The sequence below is a fragment of the Syngnathus floridae genome, chromosome 16 (assembly GCF_059516105.1).
Source record: "Syngnathus floridae isolate MCC-2025c chromosome 16, RoL_Sflo_1.0, whole genome shotgun sequence".
Lineage (NCBI taxonomy): Eukaryota > Metazoa > Chordata > Actinopteri > Syngnathiformes > Syngnathidae > Syngnathus > Syngnathus floridae.
This window is the reverse complement of record NC_142428.1, coordinates 3,286,102-3,302,376: the sequence shown is the minus strand read 5'-3', so window position 1 is coordinate 3,302,376 and position 16,275 is coordinate 3,286,102. Positions and strand designations below refer to the sequence as shown.

The window sequence follows — 16,275 nt, the reverse complement described above, 5'->3', positions numbered from 1 at the left end:
ACGCGTGTCGCCAGTTTTGTTTTATCGACCGAAGCATCTGTAAGAAAGTAAAATTCTCCACTGCTCCCGGTTTCTGACAAAAGACGAAACTCTTTTGATGAATCACAGGACAAGTCTGCGGAATCGATAAAGATTATATAACTCTTTCCAAATTAGCCCTGGGTTGCCCTAACAAGATTGTCAATGTAGGATTTTGACAAGAAAGACCATCCCGCTGAGAATTGGCTATTTTCATAGCCAGTGTCGCGTCTAATGTAGCATCTGAGGGGCTACCGCGTATGCTAGTGCAAGCACGCTAATGCTAAAAGCTAATATACTAACGCATTCATACGCTTCACTCCAACTTTGGGTAACCCCCTAAAATCTCCAGGCGGTCCCTGCAGACCTCCAAAGGGCCCATTCCAGATAGTCAGGCTACCCTCCCCTCCCCCCCACACACTCTTGCGTCCTTTTTTGCATGTTGAGCGCCACAATGCAAATACTCGGAGGCACTCCTGCAAAATCGCACTTTCCTCCTACACACACTTTTCCGCAGTCCCTTCACTGACTTTATGGATGCGCACTGTTTGACATTTTGTTGAATATACACAGCCCCCCCCCCCCACCCCTCCCTTCTGGCCTTTTTCGCATCCTCCCCTTTCCGTCCTTTCTCTCTGACTCTCTGTCTCCGCCGTCTTTTGTGCGACATCCCTTAACGCTTGACCGACCGTGCCTCGACTCTTGACTTCAAAGAGCCATTTTATTCATCAGTCACTCATTAGAGAAAGAGCCGGGCGCTAAAAGAGAGGGAGGGGATGGAGATTGAGTGTATTAAAAGACATGGTGTCGGGGAGTGGGGGTATGGAAATGGGGCAGGCGAGAGAGAGAGAGAGACCAAGATGTCGAGATCAAACTTTGACGAGACCAAGACGCTGTGGTGCGAAGACCAAGACTTTGAACATTTAAGTCCAAAAGTTTGACGAGGTGAGACTTCAGAAGGGCTTGAGACCAAGTAGATACGAAATACTTTTGGGGCTTGAGGCCAAGTCGATTCCAAGATAATCCATTTTCTGAAGCACAACGATGGAAAGTTTTTGACGGGTGTTTACGGATGCCGCTCCCTTTTTCAGCCCGTCCTCCATCTTTCCATCTCATCTTTCCCTTTTTCTTTTCTCTCAGTACAAAGCCTTCCAGTAATCGTCACCTGCCTGTTGTTGTCGGCCGCGCCTTGGAAAATCTCACCTTTTGTGTTCACTGACATTTTTTTTCGTCACCCCTTTGCCGCATCTCGCTGTTTTTCTCAGGTGGCTGAGTCGTTTTCAGGTCACTAGGAATCGCTATTATGTCCTTTCTCAGCTGGAGTCTTGCTCATACTTGGCAAGAAAACAGAAAACATCTCCGCTTTGTTGGAGATGGCCACTTCACAAAAGATGCTTACTTTGCATGTGCATCACATTCTGGGGCTTTTATTATGCTCTTGTTGATATCTTTCCCTCCCTTTGCTAATAAACGCTAAGCTGGAGTCTCGTCACGCTCGTTATTTTGCCGGAGAAAAGCGTTGCTCAATGACTCACCGATGCGTTGGTGAGTGAGCGGGTTTTGGAACCTTTCACCCAGCTTCTGTCTAACCGGAGGGAATTTCCGCGCAATGAATACAGATTCTGATCTTTGAGAGTAAAAAAATCTAATTACTTTAGTTTTTGCTTCACTTCCCACATTGACCGGGGCCTTTAACGATCATTTGATATTGTCAGAAATTTTTACAGCTCACAATTTGATATTCTACATCTGCCCCCACGCTCACACACCAAAACGTGCTATGTTGGATTATTTAGAGCTTTTTTCGAGTTTGGCGGCTTGGCCCATGTGCCACCACACGCCAGCGGCCACGAGAAAAACTGACACGGGGCAGCGGCGTGTGAATCACAGATTTTAATTGAGCTGCAGAGGTGTGATGAAACACGTGGTTTTGGATTATTATTGCCTGTGACAAAACACGTACGTTGTTAAAGGCGTGAACAGAATTTAGAGGTTCTAAGTTTAGAGTCTTTTTTTTTTTATAATTCAGTAGACGGAATTATTTTTTTTTTCTGTTTTGCAGCTGCGCATACCGTAATTAATAATTATCTGACTGTGTCAATTATGCAAGCAGATTGGGCCCACGCGGGTTCTGGTGGGGGGAAAAAAATACTAAGCTGCCACTGCTTGCCTGCACGACACACGCGGGACACATTAACCTTAACATAAGCCGGGAAAAATATGCAGAGGCTACCCAATAAAAGAAAACGTGGCGGGGATGTGTAAATTGTCCTCGAGCGGGCACACAAAACGCGGAAGGGCAGGAAAAGATACAAGATTAGCATGTTAGCAATTTAGCATTCAACAAGTCGCGATTATTTCAAAGACCGATTCATCGGCATTATTTTTTTGGTTTATTATTTCAAGCATTGTTTATGTCTATTCAGCAAAATCTCATTTTTGACTTTGGGAGGATTATTTTTCATAATTGTGTGGCTTTCTATTGCACAAGTGTAGCGAAGTGGCGCTTCCCTGCTTGTCGTGTGTGTAAACGCGACACCCTGGGAAGTGAGTGCCATGCTATTTCGGTGCGGCCACCTCCACTGACCCCTGACCTTTTAATGATGCGACAACAATATAATCCAAGACAAAAGTGCAATGCTCTTTTCGGAGCCCGAGAGTAAATCACACACTTGCACTTATTCACGGTATTATCATCATAATTAGGTCTACTCATCTCTACTTTGCAGTTGTCCTCTTTTTCCCCGTTCTGCCATTAATTTATGCTTTCAGCAATTCCAGGCTTTTTTTTTCTTCTTCTATTTATTTCTCGGTTCTTTTTTTCCCACAGACTTTTGGGGGGCGGGGTGGGTGGGGGGTAGTTCCTGGAGGCTGGCTTTGGCATGCAGACAAAGGGCTTTTTAGATCACACAACAGGCAAAAAAGTCAAAAAGCGTCAAATATTTAGAATACGCTTTTATGAACGCAATCTGCGAGAGGTTCGAGAGAAAGGGACGCCCCGCGTGGCGTTTGCACAAAATTAACATTTGTTTTTGGGGGGAATTGGGCACCGGGCCCATTCGCAGTATGCCGCTTTCTCGTTAAATTTGCCTTTTAAAGGCAGAGAAAGCCGCAGAGACAAACGGGATGTCATAAATTATGGCCCACTGAGCTATTAATTGCATAAGCTCGACCTGTTTTTGTTTATTGGGAAGAAAACAAGAATGCTCCTTTTGTGTTTGTTCAATTCTGTGCCAAATCTGGGAAGAATTGTTTTATTATTCTTTGTTAGTTAGCTGGATTGCGCTTTAAAAAAACATTTCCAGTCATATTTACGAAGACTCGGAACATGATCTGACACATAACCCATTGCAAAATAGCTGTCAATGGCAGTGAACGAGTTAAAAAAAAGTGCTGGGTCAATTAAAACGGAGCAAATATTTTAAATGTATGGGCGTCTTGGTCACAATGGAAGTGTTCCTGCTTGACCCCCGACCCCGCCTTAGCTCGACGGCACCGTCGCATTGGAATGCATGGCTGCGTTATGCACGGCGCTGTGTGCTCGGCTGTCGGCCTGGCTTTTGATTAATTTATGGTTGGTGGGAGAGAATAAAGGCCCCCCGCCGCATGCTCACCTTCCAGCGTACACGCGTGTGAACATGAAGGAAATATGCTTTCTGACAGCTTTGAGCCGCTGCGGCCGTCTCGTGGGAACGCCGGTCCCACGGAATTCTTGATGCCATCTCGGATCTCTCGCCATCCCTCTCTGTGTGTCCCCGTGTTTTACCTTTGCCCGCCCTACACACGCACTCCCACCCATCCCGCTCTTGTCATCTCCATTGCATCTTTGGCCGTCCATCTGATGGAAGCCGACAGATGCCAGCAGTCTTCTATCAGGCATGGCGTGCACCCGCTCGCACCTCTCCTTCATTTGTCGCCTCTCAGCGCAATTTTTTCATCCCTCCTCCCCATCGGTTCGACACGAAAAGCGGGTACCCGTCACCTGACGGAAGATTCGACTATTGCAATCAAATTGGCACCAACATCTAGCGGAATACATTTCCAGAATATATTGTTTTGTATTAGCGCTAACGAGATAGCAGCTTTCGTTAGCATCGGCTACATTTAAATCCAGCTCAAGTTTCCCGTCGACGACGACAGACGCCAGCGGGCTTCTATCACCCGCTCGCTTTCTCTTTCACGCCTCCCCTCCGTTTGTCACCACTCTGTTCAATTTCATCAATCCCTCCCTTCCTGCCTGCTTCCACTTGGATCGCCATCTGAGAAGCCTGGCGGACGATTTGGAAAGAGACGAAAGGGGCGTTTGGGAATCACTCCTCTTTTCTACCTGTCCGTCCATCTGGCGGGCTCGTCCAAGGGAAGCTGTGTGTTTGTCTCTTTCTCCCCAGAGCTCTCATTCATTTATAATGAGGTGTCAAGCCATCCTCACCAACAACACCACCACCACACCGCTTTTTTTTTTTTTTTTAACACAGTCATGGATTTTGGCACGCTGTCTCCAAATCGGTCCCGGGGTGTCATGTTTACCTCATCTGTCTGTTTTCTGTCCTCCCCGTCATCTCCTAAATAGGTCATCTTTTCAGTCCTGTCTATCATTCCATTGGCAATTTGCAAGGAATTCACGATGCGATTTGAAATTTGGGAATTTAGCACCTCCTGTTTGGAATCTTAATAAATCAGCAGGGGCGGGGGTGAGCAAGCGCTCGTTGTTTATTTTCGAAGCCAATTCCTCTCATACAGTATGTATGAGCATTGCTCGTCACGGATTTGCATTTAAAAAGCAGGCCCTTTACTTTCAACGTGTTTTGCCCGCCTCCTCATCAACACGTCTCCTTATTTACCCTCCGTTTTTTTTTCTCTCTCTCTTACATGGTCGCCCACCACCGACGCCTTTTACATGAACTTCTTTCACAACAGGTAAGACTTTTTGTTGTTGTTGTTTCTAGTCGAATTGGTCTTTGTGTTTTTTTTTTTCCACACACTTTCGAGGTGCTACACGCTTTGTTGGTTTCGCAATGACGCTTTGAGATTTGGCACACAGTCATTACGTAAGTGTCGATTTGCTTAGCTAGTTAAACGTTAACTCGACATTTCGACAGGCCGAAGGTCTTTATTTGTTCTCCCCAGCTGGGTGTTTGTGTGCGTTTACGCTCCCCCCAGTTGAGACTTTTGTGTTATTCCAGGCGGGATTTGGCCCTTTCCCTTCCTTCCTTCCTTCCTTCCATTCTCCTCCTGGGCCTAGTTTGTCATTTTCTTAATTCATCTGTCATCTTGCATCCTTCCGGTTGTTTATTTCCCTTTTGTGCCAACACCTGTACGGACAATGTTTTTCCGTTTCACATATTATTTTAGATGAGTTCAGTTCCATTATTTTGAAGTATCGAACGATTGCACGTAATTGGTTGCGATGCTTTCGTGCCAATCGCTATACTCCTGCATCGCTAATACTAGCTAACCGTACAGATAGCGCCTATTGGGAAATAGGGCTAAACAAGCTAATAGGAGCTGCGGACACTAGTGGCCGCCCTTTGACAAATATCCCAAGGTCCTTTTTTCTACCCCCTCCTCTTTTATCATTATTTCCCTCCCTCCCTCTCCTTTTTTCTCATGCCTCCTGTATACCGGCCGCCGGGAAGGAGAAGAAAGGATGACCCAGATAGAAGGAACAAATGAATACAGCGAGAAAAAGAGAAGGAGGGCTGACAGGTCGATAGATTTACGGGCTGACACCTGTTTGGTGCCGGCGCTCCATCAAAACATTCTTCGCCGCACCGCCTCAATTTGTCTTTTCCGCTCGCTCTCTCGGAACAAAAAGGACAAGGGAACGGGGAAGGGACAGATGGAACGCGCCAGAGAGGGAGGGCCGCCCCGTCACTTTTTCTACGTGTGCGCCTTTACAAGAGGGAACCTCAAATAGCATTATTAACTCATCTGGGTTTTGCATGACTCGTCTCCCCCATGTTGTCAGACAATGCACTTTTAATACACATGCGCACACACACACAAAGCGGCGTAGTGCGCCTTGACAGCTCCCCAGGCTCCGATCCTGGAAATGGGGAGACAGAAGTGTGCGGCGGAGCATGCCGGGAGAGAAGAAGAGGACCCGGACGTTCATCTCTGAGCCCCCTAGCTCGGTTAATACTTAATGTCTTGACACACACACACACACGAGCAGACGTTCTAAACACAATCACACACACCGACGCAGCGGCAGAGATATACACGTGCGCACACACAGACACTAACTCACAGCACATGAAATATTCAAGCCCATGAAATAATTATGAACATTGATGGAATGAAACTTGCTAATTTAACCGGGGACGTACTCCTTCCTTTGTTGGAGAACAAAAATCGGAGACTTGGCTGCACACACACACACACACAGTTATGTCGGGATAGATTGAGAAAAATATGGAATGAGTTTTTTGTTTTCATTGCACATGCCACAACATGAACTATAGTCAGGATAGTCCCAAAAGACTCAAAGACACGACAAAGACACAAGAAGTCTTTTTAGTCATTGATGAGAGTGGGGGCAAGTTTGAACATGGCAAATATCACCCTGAAGGGAATAATAGGCGCCCCCTAGTGGCAAACATCTAACTATGATTCCGACTTTACAATTTCCCCTAAAGTCGTAGACCCTGGCATCAAATCCTCCAGTGCCTCCCGACTTGGGCGGCACGAGTGTCTGTTCATTTCAACTCACAATTTTACTAATTCATTTGTTTAACGGTATCTGTCACATCGGGCTTCACGCGCTTCCGTTCTATGTGTGTGTGTACGTTTGTATAAATATAAAAAGCCGTGTAAGTAGGGCAGCGCTCGGCGCCAAGTGCAGCCACGTTGCCACAACGATTAGAAACGCTGGCCGCTATTTGTAGCATCGAAATGGAAGTTTGTTAATCAGTTAATTAAATCAGCTAATTAAATCATTGTTTGGAGGCGGGGGTGTTTTTCTCAATTTTATTCCCGGGCAGCGGGAGAGAAGATTTAAGCGGATGTGCGAACGATAAAAGGCGAGGAAAGTCTTTTTTTTTTCTTTTTCAAAACTTGTGCTTATTCAGACTTTATGAAGTCATCTGGATTGCGTTCTCCTTCTCTCTTATTCCTGAGTGACTTGAAACGTTTTCCAACATCAACAGCGTCGCATTCCCCAAGTGGCAAATTATAAACGCGCGTGGTGCATATTTTCCACTGATGTCAGCGTCGGGATGCCAAATGGCCGTCTTTGGAACGTGGCGATGGCGGAATGCTTTTCCCGTGAAACAATCTGCATTAATGTTGCATTAGCCGCCACATCCGAGCTGCCAGACACTGTTGGAATCAAGCGAGAATGTTTCTTCTACTACGCACGAATACCGGTCCAAACAATTCGATGATAATTATTTGAATGACTTTCATGCTTGGTGTCGGAACACAGTGAGGTTCCACTAAATGGCGGGGAAAAGGAGAAACTGAGATTGGGGGGTAAAATGACTTGGCAGTGGGTTAAAAGCGGCGAATATTAAGTGAGAAGCAGCTGGAGTCAAAATATGAAGAGGAGCACTCATGGAGAGTGTGTACCTCTGCCAAGCCTTCTGCAGGGGGATTCAATGGCTGAGCTGTGAGCCCGGGCGAAAAAAATAAAAAAACAAGTGTCGGTCAAAGTTGCTTCCGAGGCCTGGAAAACAAATCAGGACCGGAAAACGAATCAGGAAGCGATGATAACGAACGGCAAAAAAGGCATTTGAAAACGAAGCCAAGTCATAACATCCGATCCTGTGCCTGCGCAAGCCACGAGTTGAGATAGCAAAAGTTTTATTTCAGCTTCCCCGGTGATTTGTTGTGTCATGACTCAAGGCTGTTTTTGCCGAGGCCTGGGATGGTACAGGAAGAAAAATTATGCAACTAGCCTTTTTTTTTTTCGTGTAGACGTGATCGCTCTCAACAGCGAGACCTGGGGAAATTGAAAGAATGTGACACGGTCTCCTGCGCCGACCCCGGACGGAAGGCGGGGCAGGCGGGATCCCTGCTGCTCAGCGGATTGGCGCTCCAGATCTCTTTTTTGCTTCGGCCTTTAATTTATCCACCCTTCCCCCTCGCCCCGACTGCGCTTAATCCCTCCCCTGTGGTCCGGCGCTGACAGGTGGGGAGGCTGGGCCGGGTTGTCCTTGAGCACCGTCGCGCGGCAGCCTGTTGCGAGGCCGGATCAGGCCAGATCAGAACCAATCACCCTGAGACTGCCTCGTCCCGGGAGCTGCGGGTATCAAGAGAGGATTTTGCTGGAGTTCCGCGACTCTTGGCAGTCGACTTATGTGATTCAACCAGCCAGCTATGCTTCTTTTGTAAATACTATTAAAGGCCGGGCTGTATTTATTTCGGTGAAGTTAATTCTAGAGGAACAATTTTGTCAAATTATTTTCAGGATCAGGACTTGATACATTAAGTAAAATCCCACTGGCATCTTTCGATTCTTCTGTTCTGTAGCCCATGGCGGCAAACTGAAGATCCTCGGTTTACTTAATCCGACTTTTGCATTGATATTCCTTTGAAAAGAACAATTTTGCCACACTTAATTGACTTGATGTTTTTTCAGTGGTTTCAGACATGAGAGTTTATCGACCAATCCTCAGTCCCAAAATCCAAGCCGAGGCTAAATGAAAGGGACGAGGAGCTACACAAGCCAGAGCTAATTTGTTCAAAATACAGCTTTTTGGTGCCGAGCCCAGTTTGAGACTTAACCCGCCCCCCCTCCACTCTCTCGCCTTTCCAAATAAGAACACATGGTTTGCAGCGTGCATGCCTCACTCCTGGCAAACGTTCCGGGATTCGTAGGAATGTCAAGTGATTGACGCTGAAGCAGCAGAAAGGAATGCAGCTGTCCTGCGTCCAGGCGGGCCTGCAATAACAAGAACTTGCAGAAGACGCTGGCAAAAGCCAATGAAAACTTCATGTGGCTCTACGCACACTTCATCCTGGCCTGGAAGTTAGTTTTCATTTGAATGGCAGCTGGTGGCTTCCAATGAAGGACGGAAATTGGCAGGTATTTCATGTCTGCAGTTTGGCAGGAGATGTAAAAACATTTGAGTCATCTTCTAAAATATCAGTGGTGCCACCTGCTGCTCGGGGGGGGGGTGGTCTGGAATTCCATTCTCCTTTGAGACAATCGAATCATCCAAAAATAATTGCATTTATCAAATTGAATCAGCAAGAGCTTATAAAAGGTCTCGTCTATTTTACCGTGGTGGTAAAATGACTTCTTCTCGGTTCCTCCGTCCCATCTGACTAATAACGGCTGGACATCATGACTTATGACATCACTCCCTTCAAAAGTACCTTGTAAACACATTGGAGCCAGCGGCAAATTAAATCCAAGCCTGACATCATATCCCTGAGCAAGAATGTGTGGTCCTTGAGGTCCTCCAGAATCCAGTTCCATTGTTTATTCAGCTACAGGTGGACTGAAGCATGTGACCAAGGAAAGAAGGACATTTGTCTGTAAGCTAGCAGATTGTCTCCGTAATCAAATTCTTGGCGAGGAATGTCACAAATTGCCCTCATCTAAATACCTCGGGGTAGATACCTGGACCTGGAGAAGAAACAATCCCCTCAATGTTCACATATGGAGGCCCGAGAGGCTCAAAGGCTTTGGTCTCCGTCTTAATTCAAACCATCTGATGGCAATGATGATCAATATTCCTCTTTTCCATCACATGTGCTTTGGCTCAGGTCTCTGGTGTAAAAGTTCATCCTCGCCCTTGGAAAGCACCGTTGTAGAAGAACAAGGCGTAGATCAAGTCCAATCATAGCAAAGTTCTGGAACCAGCTTCCAAAGACCTTACGTTTGTTTAATCAGCTGCCATTTTCAGATCAGTCTCCATCTCAAAAATGTTGAAGAAGTCTTTTGATTCCCACCATCCTGGCCCGCCGGGCTTTCAGCATTCAAGGAAAACTAGGCTGCTGTTTGTTTTCCGTGGCTCTTGCATATTATATCCCGTGTGTTGTCTATTGTGCCGATTTATCGAGGGAGGGGGCAGAAGAGAATGGAAGGAGATTAGAGATCGACGGTAGAATCCTAATTCTTCTCTTCTAATGGTGGAGGTAGAGTAATATGAAAGGGGATTAGCGGCGGGATGAATGCACAAGAGAGCCGGCGATTACAATGAGCGCTTTTGTTTTGCCGACGATCTGGCTTAGGTTTCCTGCTAGGATCCATTACTCTTGCTTTGACGCCGGCGCTTGAATTGTTTCAATGTCCACGGGGTGTGCGTGTGTGGTGGTGGGGGGGGCGGGGTTTACGATTGTCAATCGTTATCCACCCGGGAATGAAAATCATCCCACACCACGAGATAACCGCTAACTGTTTACTCTTTGATAATCAGGTTTAACGATAAGTGTTCAGTTTGCCGCTGGTTACATCTGGCGGTCTTATCAAACTTTACGGGATGTGCCAAAGAGGAAAAAACTGTTAGAAAATGGATGCCCCCTCCCCGATAAACACTCAATTACCCCGACCGCTTGTTGTCCAAGGCGCCATTTGTCAACAATATGGGCCGCTTGTCAAGGAGCAGATTGTCAGAGAGCAGGCGAGTCAGGGACAATTAGAAGATGTTTGATTTACGGCGGGAGATAAAAAGCCGCCCTGGGCTCGGCCGGGCTCGGCGGGACGGGTCAGCGCAAGTCCTTGCGTGCTCGCCATGCGACCGGACGAGATGATGTGACAAAGCGTGACGGATATCCCCGGCCCGCCTTTGGCGACATGATATTTCCCGTGGCTCCTCGCTGCGCAGATGTTTTCACCTGATCCCAACGCACGCAGGCCCGCGTAATGGTCTCCAGCGCCGCACGCATCCCGGCTCCAGCTGTTCTGACGTACTTGATGCCTCTATTAGAGCGTCACAAATCCCCGCAGAGGTGGGAGAGAGAAATGAGCAATGGTCGGGGAAAGAAAAACCAGGGCGACAAGAAATCTAAGTCCCTCCTCTTTGTGTCAAAGCATCAAGGCCACCACCGAGTCCCACCACGGGACTCTGCGACTCTGGCAAGTCTCTCCGCAAAACGTTCAAAGTCTCGAGTGGCGGAAAGAAGGAAACCAGAAGTGAGGGGAGGGGGTTCACAGAGCCAATGATGAATGTCACTGGAATGCTCTTGGAATGCTGGGAAGGGGCTTTTTTTTTTTAAGGCCTCTTCCTCAACCAGGGCAGATAAAGATAGAAATCACAGGCTTATCATCCCCGTATAACCATCAAGGGAGGCGGGGCTTAAAAGTGAGATTTAACCCCAGCTCGTTATCTCCGACCTTTTGTTATTTACATTTGCAAGGATTTACGTTTGCAAATTGGAAGCCGCCATGTGTTCCCTTCTGGAAGAAATTCCAGCGCTGCCGAGGGACTCGTCAGACTTGCGCAACGCTTTCTGATAATCACTCAAAGGCATCGTGAGCTTGCATACCGATACGCAGGATGTCATGTTTCGAAAAAAAAAATATAACGTTTCGACTTTGCTCCCCTGGAGTGGCCTTGAGAATACTCGACTGAGAAAATCTAACCTTTCGCTTAACGCAACGCTTCCTCCCGGTTTTCAAACCGGCGAGTTCGCCACCCGTAGCCTCGTCAAGGCCGAGAGCAAGATGAGAAGGCGGCGGATTGAAGAAGCGGACGACTTTTTGGACCACGGCGCGTCTGGAGGTCAGCAGTTAATAGTGTTTTTTAGGGATGCGCCGACGTGGGCGGTTGATCTGATAAAAAGACGGGAGGAAGGAACTCGACGGCGACCCGGCGTGTGGGAGTTAGGCCGTCCGGTCAGCAAAAAAAAAAAAAAAAAAGTTTGCTCTGCTACTTACAGAATGTAAATGTGCACATTTTTCTAATTTCCTCCGTTAAGCCGCTTCCTCCAGCCATCCATCCTCATCCTGTCCACGCATCCTGTTTTTCCTTCACCGTCTCCTACATCAGACTAAAAAATGTGCAAAAGCGCTCAAGCCTCCGCTGGGGACTCCGTTACGGTGTGTGTTGGCTTCGCTCGCCATATGGAGGAGCCTCATTTGCGCGGCGGCGGCGTATTGTTCCCCCGGCACTCGCTCCGTTGCGAGCTTCAGCCGCAATATCGTCAGTGGCCAGCTTATCTCTGGCTTCCCCGGCCCTTCATCTGCAAACTTTTCCCCCCCCCCACCGTCTACAAAAATATCGAAGGATGAAAGAGCCACTTTGACATTCTTCGACTTCATTAAACACGCTGAGGGAAGCTCCTCTCGCTCGATCCGATTTCTGGATTTGTCGGAGCTTCGCGCACGCTTCCCTGGACTTGTTTCCTTCGTCTGGGCGCATTCATTTAATTACATATCAGCCTCCGCCCACGCCGCCTTTGATAGCTTCCGAGGAGACAAAATCTGCTATTGTTAGTCTCGCGGAGACAAGACATTTCACTTAATGTATTTACTCCCTTCAGTAGCGGCTCCAGTCCTTTAAGGCCTCAATCTGCTGGTTTAATGCCAACGCTAAATGCTAAAGAGCTCTTAAGACCATAATGTTCTTTTACAAAATGACGTTAATATATTTACGTGTCAAGAAAGTAGAAAAATGTTGGTTTAATTTGTCCCGGCTGAAAGAAAACTTTTATGCCTTTTTTGTTTTGTTTTTTTAAAAGCCAAACAAGTCCACACTTTGCCAATGGAAGCAGATGGTAAATGCGCTCGATGCTAATTCCGGGTTCCTGCTTTTAGATCCTTCCCGCTTTTGAATTGCGAAGTAATGCCGTTCCAGTTGGAGGGGTCCTCCGCCTCAATGACGACATGTTGATAATAGTTGGCGTTTTTTTTTTAATCCCGTTGGGGTGCATCTACAAGAAGCACAGCTGTTGCTATTCTGCATTCTCGCCCTAATACTGTAAACCGTCTTCCACGTCATCCGCAAGAACTTAAATCTGTGCTAGATACTGTTTAGGCATGTTTTTACCGACAATTTGAACTCATTCAAACACTTTTACAAGCATGTGATATATTGAGAAAGTAACTGGTAAGACAAATCATACAGTGTTTGAGTGTACATCTGTGTTTAGAACAAACATCCCGATATTATTCCAAATGACAAACTTACCTCACAATATACATCAATAATCATGTCCATTAATATACATTATAAAACAAGTGTGAAGTAATTTTTAGCCCAAACTATTGTTGGCTTACTTCCTGTTTTAAGTCTTATTCTTTCAATTGTAAATAGTGTTAAACAGTATGTTGCCCACCTGTGGCCAAGTGCGGAATTGCACAGGAAATCAAAATAGATTAAAATTTTAAAATGTTCTTGTAATAGGAGGCCTCTTACTTCACATATTAAGATATATATATAATTTTATTTTTAACCTCAGATTGAAGGAATTTTGGAAATGTACATTTATTTATTTATTTATTTATTTATTTATTTATTTATTTATTTATTTATTTATGCCAATGTATTCTATTGGGTTTCAGTTATTTGCAAATGTTCACTATGGAGATGGAACAAATAAAACGAGCAAGTCATGACGGTAGCTTTGCAAGTGCGCCAATCACGCGAGTCCAATTTACGCTTCTTGTTCTCATAACCGTTTTGTGAACTCACCATTTAGAGCGGCGCCAAGGCCCAACCGCAAGATGACGAGCAGAACGTTGGCAAGTTGTTTCTTGCCGGGCGTCGGGGAACGTCGGCCGGGCCAACAGCTGCTGCCACTCGGCATTCCTCCGCGTGTCATCCGGGATTAGCGAGCGCGGGGAGATGATGCCTGGGATGGGCACGCATACAAAGAGCGGAACACATGTTTTTAAAGGCACACACACACCGTGGAGGCCAGATGTCACGAGCCTTACAATCGAGGGATGCCCTCTTAGAAGATGTTGCGGAAAATCAAAGTGTCATATCAAAGAGCGACTAGTGTCACAATCTTTAAATTGTGTGGCGAGCCCGAGAAGGCTTTTCAATTCTTAAATCCGTCATAAGTAATACTCTGAGAGCCCGACGAGAAGGCGGGATTGTATACGATCCTTGCACCAAGCGAAGCCGGGATTTTTTTCCTAAGTGTCTTTTGATCAAATGCAAACATCACTTAAGTTAATCCCTTTCTTGTCCTCATCCAAAGAGGGAGACCATCGCCAAATTCTCCTCTTCCCCAGGTGGTTCCATCTCTCTCTCATCGTTTATTTTTTTTAAACATAGTATTTTCAGATCTGTGTAGAATTCAAAGTAGGCTTTTAAATCTGCAAGCGTTGTAGGGAATGTGCACCTGGCAGATGGTGCCCAGGCTTTGCTAGTTTTTCTTCTTTTGCTCTGTGTTGGGTTCTTTTTTTTTTTTCCCTCCTCCCACTTCACAAGCCAGTGACAAAATGCTGCCGCTCGGCGCTTCGTTTTTGCTGCGTGTGTTTGTTCTGCCCCGTCACAGATGCGCTCTGAAAATCGTGTCCGTCACACTGGACTTAATCCCGAGGTTAGCAGCTGCCAATCGGGAGCGCGCGTTTGTTTGCGTGCTATTAGTATTATTATTAGTAAGCTAACTGCATTGAACGTGAAGCATAAACTGCAAATATGTGGGGTCTGCAGCCAGGAGCTTAGAGAATGGAGGTGTCTTGAAGGGCTTTCAGACAATGTGCTTCTTTCAGCATATTCACGCAACACAGAACCATTGTTGTGACCCCCCCCCAAAATACTTGTCGTGCCTGGTGCACAATATTTAGCTCCCCATTCCTCATCTTTATATTTCTGCTTTTTAATTGTTCCGGAAAATGCTTCGACATGCTGCAGCTGCCTAATGAAGCGGAGGATGTTGTCTTCATGCTTTGCTTCCCTGGAACTTTCTTTGCTGGTGCCGTCCCCCACCTTCCCTGAAAGCAGTGCTCATTAGCCTCTTGGCCTTGTCTTAAAGTCCCTGTGAAGTGAAACTGGATATCTCACAAATTTGACACACCGCAGAGAACTGGGTGTAATTAACCATCGGCAAGTACTGTATATAGGAGGCATCAAAATTGTGTCCGCTGATTGCGTGACAGCATGCTAGCATCTTTTATCTTCTCACTAGCCATAAAAATGTCCTTTCAAAGGCTTCATAACTCGACAAGAGGCGCTATAGCAATCAGCTAGCTCGCAAGCTAACAGGCTCATCGCAACGGATGTCCAATAGCTAGCTCGCTATCTAGCTAGCTCGCTAGCTAAGTGCATTTCAATGCTCTGTCTCCGCAATCTAAATAGTTCTCAGTCTTTAGACAAACTTCAAATTTATATTTATAAATAAATCTATGGATTCACTCTGGAGGCTACATGGTTGGCGCAGTCCTTCCAACAAGCCAGAAGCCTAAATTGGACTTGGAAGCTCTGCTTAGCCCACACACTATCCATACACATAGACATAAAACACCCCCCCCCCCTTCACCCACTTCTGCCTGGCTTCACACTTTTGCCTCAGTTCTTAAAGAGCCAATTGTCCTCCCCCCTTCCGATTCCCTAGGGTGAATTTGTGGTTGGTGGGTTGGTCAGTGGAAATGGTCGCCGCAGGGACGGGGATCAGTGACACGCTGCCACATTCCTTTTCCCTTTCTAACGAGAATGCTACAGACAGAAGAGCGTACATTCTATCTTGTGCCAGCATATTACACGTTTGAGTTTTGCCTTCGGGATTCCATGTATCGTTCCCTGAAGATTGAAAATTGCCTGAACGTGATCACAAAAAAACGATTCAATGGGGAAACATGATATGAAAGCCGCAAATATTAGAAAACGTACTTTTATAATGATACGGTGACACTGTGAAATGCACTGTACTGTCCAAATTGTCTCGCTAACTTTGTGGCATCGATGAAAACATAATAGAGTGGAATAACCATAACAAAGAAACACTGTGTTTCTGTTATTGCGCTGACAGTTAAATGTCACGTCTTTGTTTGCCTTTGTGGCGCTTTATCTTTCTCTCCTTCCATTTCTTACTTTTACTTTTCAAGGATACCCTGCCACAGACAAGAATCCTCATATGACTCCACTTTGTTTGTTTGCCGGGGATCTGTCGAGACTGCTGCTTATCTCTCCGTGAATAGAGATTGTCACGCGAAGTGCTACATTGCGTCTCCTGGAACACAATGCTAATTTTCTGCTAGCTTCCCAATGAGACTTTACCTAGCTTGTTAGCATTAGCACTGGCAATGTTTCAAACACAAAGCATGAATTTAAAGGGGAAATTAAGTCCAAATATTGTCTTGAAATATGTTCTCGGCGTTCCCACTAGTCTAAATATTTATTTATAATTAATATAGTG

At 46.1% G+C, this 16,275-nt stretch overlaps 2 protein-coding genes across 4 annotated transcripts in view; one reads left to right on the top strand and one right to left on the bottom strand.

Moving 5' to 3' along the window:
* The window catches only part of uggt1 (UDP-glucose glycoprotein glucosyltransferase 1), an 80,111-nt gene that overhangs the window by 53,427 nt on the left and 10,409 nt on the right, over positions 1-16,275 (bottom strand). For both annotated transcript variants that reach the window (XM_088399891.1, XM_088399892.1), the window contains exon 4: positions 13,602-13,761. The gene's annotated coding sequence lies outside the window, so the exon portion shown is untranslated. The remainder of the gene's footprint in view (positions 1-13,601; positions 13,762-16,275) is intronic.
* Positions 1-16,275, top strand: part of LOC148385098 (heparan-sulfate 6-O-sulfotransferase 1-A-like) — a 32,391-nt gene that overhangs the window by 7,769 nt on the left and 8,347 nt on the right. The gene's annotated exons all lie outside the window — the stretch shown is intronic.